This window comes from Harpia harpyja, chromosome 11 (assembly GCF_026419915.1).
Source record: "Harpia harpyja isolate bHarHar1 chromosome 11, bHarHar1 primary haplotype, whole genome shotgun sequence".
Classification (NCBI taxonomy): Eukaryota; Metazoa; Chordata; class Aves; order Accipitriformes; family Accipitridae; genus Harpia; species Harpia harpyja.
Window position 1 is genome coordinate 35,783,891 of NC_068950.1, and position 5,174 is coordinate 35,789,064.

Genomic DNA, 5,174 nt, shown 5'->3' on the forward strand with positions numbered 1-5,174 from the left:
AAATTGGAACTAAAAATATTGCAGGCAGGGGTGTTCTCAGGCTCTGCCCATATTCCCACTGTTCTGGCTCTCTGCTTGGTTTAAGAGAAAGTCACTTTTCTTGAGAATGTCAGAAAAGTTATTAATCATTATTACAAATGCACTTGCTTTTCCTTCTTGATGACTTTTTCCCTACTATGTTGTTTCCTCTGCAATGTTTCTACAGTTGAGAAAAGAAACTAGGAAGTTATATTGGTGGGGGATGACATTCTGAAATTGAGTAATTTGATTCTTTTTTAAGAGCTTCATTATCAGATGACTTCAGGAAAATCTTAATAAATTCAGAAAAATATTTTTTTCTTATCAGCTTCATCAGGCAGCAAATTAGGCCTGTAGCCAAGATGGAAAGCCCTTGACATCACTAGGAACTTCTTGCCCAAAGAGAAGTCTCACCATCTAGGTAATGCTCAAACTAACCCTGAGGGAGCAGCACTGTAGAGTTACAAGCTTCACTGCCATCTTCTTGAGCACAGCCCACCATGGCTAGACCTAGAAAAGGGGACAGGTCTTCCACCAAAAGAACAGAAACATGCCCCAAATTGCATGAAAGCCCAATCATTTGAGAATGGTCCAATTTATCCTGCACTGCTGTCTTTAAAGACAAACTCTCTAGTCAGGTCTTTCCCATCATCCCCTCATCAGACATGACTTTGTCTCCTGGCTTGTGCTGGAAGATGATGAGAGAGCAGACCCCTTGTGCTTGCGTTGCACAAGGTGCTGCAGCAATTGTTTCAGTGTCTTGCAGCCAAAGGGGGTTTTCACCTCCCACCCCAGCTGGAGACAGTGGCCCCAACAGCAAGAAGCTGATGTTCTGCACCTTTTTATTGTGCAGACTTTTCTGTGTGGTCCCAGCCTCCCCCAGCTGAGAGGCAATGGCACTCACCACCATCGGCAGGGACGTGGTGGGGCCAGGCAGGGGAGCATGGGTTTCGGTGTGGGCACTGTTACCTGACCCACACTCCGTGTCCAGGTTTTCTGCACTAGAAAATGCCTCGCAGCCCACCAGTGACACGACTCAGGTACAAAACAGGAGCCCGCTTGCATTTACACCCCTGCCAATCGGCTCAGGTAGTTGTTAATGAAGGATTTGCAAAATAAATTTTCCTTGATTTTTTTTTTTTTTCTTTTTTATTAGCGGAGTATGAAAACAGGCAATAATTTTACAGAAAGCAGGACTGGCACAATTGGTACATAGCATCATGCTGCAGCTTTTTGGAAATGAATATAAACTCTTTTTTTTTTCTTCTTTTACCTACCAGAATAAATAAATATGATACACATTTGAGTTCCTCGATAGTGAATTCTAAAGCACAAGGTCTTACACTACAGCTCAATTTTACAGCGATCTGTACAGTATATTACTTTGATTTCCTTTTTGTTGTTTAAAAGCCTTTGTTCCTTTGCAAGATAGGTTTGACACACAAACACGGTTACACTTTGGGGCTAACTGTATGCCTTGGGTCAGAAGCTGGGAAAAAAATATAAATTGATTGCCTCCTGGCATGAGAAAATAAACCAAAAAGTTATTTTCCATTGCACAGACACATCTAAAGTTCTGCTGTATGAGATGGCCCTGCTCAATTGCCAGGGCAGTTAGAAAAGGCTTTGGCCATTTGTAGGGCACCAGATGCACTATGTAACTTGCTATGGGTTTAACATGTGTCTTTCTTAGAGAGCTTTTGCAGAGGGCTTTTAGCTTGAGGCCCAGACTATTAAAAAACATAATTGTATGTTTTTGTTAGTATATGACAAATCTTATATTCTTTACAAATTCATTTGGGGGCTAAATTTTGTCCTTAGCTGTGGCCTTGCTCCGCTGAAATCGGTGCAATTATTCCACTATGGCATCACAGCAGCGATGAGGGTCTTACTTTACATAGTGTCTGGGTCTTACTTTACAAGTCACAGCAGGTTCCTCTGAAACCAGTAAGACTACATGACCTGGGACATGTCCTGAACTTTGTACAAGGTCCTGAGACCATGCTCAACATTGGCATTAATGAGAGCCTTCATTAATGAGAGACACCCATATACAGAGGAGGTGACATTAGCATCTCAGCTTTTGCATCTTTTCCCCAGGCAGCCTGAGAAAGCAGGGGACAACACAAATGCTGCTATCTGTGCAGCTGGGAACGAAACAGCGCATCTGCAAAGTCTGTGGAAAACAGAGGACGTTAATCATTACTGGGCTGTTTTGTAACATGGTGGGAAAGTTGCACACATACATCAGAGCAGGGGATTTTCTTGTTTGTTTGATCTTGCTTTGCTGGAAATTTGTTTGTTTGGGTTTTGGTTTTTTTGTTGTTTATTGCACCAACCTCTTCTTATCCCTCTGCTATGGATTTGGATTGAGAGCAGACCTACTCAGAGAAATAGCTTATTTTCACTCGATAGAAAACACAGGAGATGTATTGTGTTGCTCTGGAACAGATCGTAAAAAATCAGCAAGGGGCACATGGAGGGGTAAGGAGGGAGGAAAAGAAAAATCAACACAGCTTGTAAAAACCAGCAGGAAAGTTCTGTAATTGACTTTTTTCAAGCTTAATTGAGTTATGTTTCATAGCTACTGTAATTAAACTAATAGAATATGTTGGATTTAAATTTGCATTTCCTTTCTACAGAGGTTTATTTAATCCTTTACGTATGAACTCTTCAGAAGTGTCCTTAAACTTCTCAAAATTGTCGTGTCAATGGAAGTACCACACATGGCACACAGGGACAGAAATAGCTCCAATTCCCTCTTCTGTGTCCACCCACTGTGGTGTTTCTTCAGCAAAGATGAGCATCTCTTTGGCTGGCTGCGGTGGCAAGAGAAACCTAGAGCTGGTTAAATTTTTTCACATGGTGAAATACCTAAATGAGAAATGAGATGTGAGGGGATCTGCTTGTTGATGGTTATTTTCGTGGTTAGGAGTGTTTTTGTGTTTCCTACATGGCAGATGATGATTTTGGGTGGGGGAAATACAGGCAAGACTTCTCTCTCTCTGTATTCCCATATTCACCATCAAGGATATTTCCACTTGTTAGCCAAAAAGAAAAAATAACCAAAAAGGGAAAAAAGACATTCCCTTTCTGCCACCCAGCATCATTACTGGATTTTTTCTCACTGGTAGTATTTAGTATTTCTCCTGCACTGTTTAAATACCTCCTTTATTTTATTAATACTTAGCAGACTTGTCTTGCAGAGTAAAAGAAATTTAAACTGCAAACTCTTACCCTGAATATTGTGACCTGTTTTCTCCTGGGCCCTGATCCTGCAAGGACCATAGCTAAAACCTTTAAAAATTCGGTAAGTAGGGTTTGGAGCCACAGCTGGTTCACCAAGGAGAGGCAATGTAAGCAAAGCCATAGGAAGGGAAAAGAACAGCAGAGGAAATCTCCAGGTACAAAACCTGTTTCAAAATAGAAATTAGGGAGATTTTTTTTCCCAGTCTCTCCACCATTGTTTTTAAAGGACTGGGCGTATCCTTTTCCCAGCCTCGGTGCCACGCTGTGCATTTATTTGGCATTCCTTTCATGCATTAAAAAAATCAACTGGATCATCTGCATTACGAAACACAAAATGTTCCTTCTCTTTTTACATTTATCTCTCTGCGGCTAAAACTGTACCAGGGATGCCCTGCCCCAGCACCAGGTTGGCGTAGCACCCAGAGAAGATAGATAGCTTTTTTTTTCCCCATAGTAGTTTTTCTGTCTGACGAGGCAGGATCTCCAGGTTACACTCCAGGCATTTTATGCCTGTGATGGAAGAATCTGTGTTATATCCAACTGCAATGTTTGTTAAAACACATCATGTGTCTCCTGGACAGTGAGGGGAGGGGAACCTCATTCCATTTTGTTTCTGAGACTCCACCAACAACCTCATTTTCCTAAATAGCTGGGGCTGGTGGAAGGAAAGGGAACAAGCAGACCTCACATCACAAATCAGGGGAGATGTGCAGTAGTTCTTCCCACTTGAAAGAATGTTCAGGTTTGTAAAGTTCAAAGAGGAATGATGCAGAATGACTCCCTTCAGTCTTCCCACTACATATATAGGCTCGGATTGGATGGGGAGTTCTCCCTGTGGTTTTTGATTTTTTTTTTTTTTGCCAGAAAAAGCCCCAAAGCCCAGAGGCATTAAAACAATATGCAGGAAAGAGTCAGTTTTGACAGATAATTCATTATTAACCTTCTGCAAGTTGGGAGCCTAAATTCTTGCTTTTTTGCATTTCCAAACCAATTTTGGCTTTACGTGTCAGCTTACTCCCATCATGGATGTTTAACTTTGACCTTGAGAAGATAAACCCCAAACTTGGCATAAAATACTTCAGGGGCTCATATATATTTAAGGCAATATATTTTTTCTTTTGTTTATTTTTAAATTTTAGCTATTTTTATCCTGATTCAGAATGGGAGAAATAATGTCCATGTAAGAAATGTTCACATGCTCTAGTCCAGGACCAGCTGCACCTTGGTCAGCTTCTGTACCACACAGAGGCAGATGAGGATGATACTGAACAGACATCCCTAGGGACTGATGGAGATCCAGGTGTCTCCTCTCCCAGTTTGCTTTCTGAGCTGTGCTGGCCTCATCCTGATGTCCATGGTTTTAATGGCGTGCTAGACGCTCCGTCTGGGAAGTTCCCAGTAGCTGCTCCAAGCCTGCTGTGAGGATGTCAGCGATACCACAGGGCATGAAGGGGGTCAGGCATGAGGGTCGGTCAAGACGTGTGAAGACGGTGAATGTTAAAATGAATTCTTGCACCAAGGCACGGGGAAGAGTTTCCCTCCGTGGCTCAGTGGGGAAGGTCTCGTCTCCCTCCAGAGGATCACGGCAAATCTAGTGCTGGCTCAAGCAAGCTTATCTCCTGCGCTCCCTGTCCCCGCCTTGCAGAAGCAGGGCATAAATCCACGTGTTTTGACCTTCCTGTGGTGGATGCTGTGGTATCCATCGTGACCTATGGGAAGGCTGTAGCTGCCCTGATGTGAGCTGACATCACCCATTCCAGCCCCATGGTACCCAGGCAGAGAAGAGATGCCCGTCTTACCTGGGATGGGACAAGAGTGACTACGACCCTCTGTTCTCTGCCTGAAACACTCACTGACATGAGTTGCAGTTTCATGGGCATCTTTTATTACTTAAAGAAGAGCTGAAG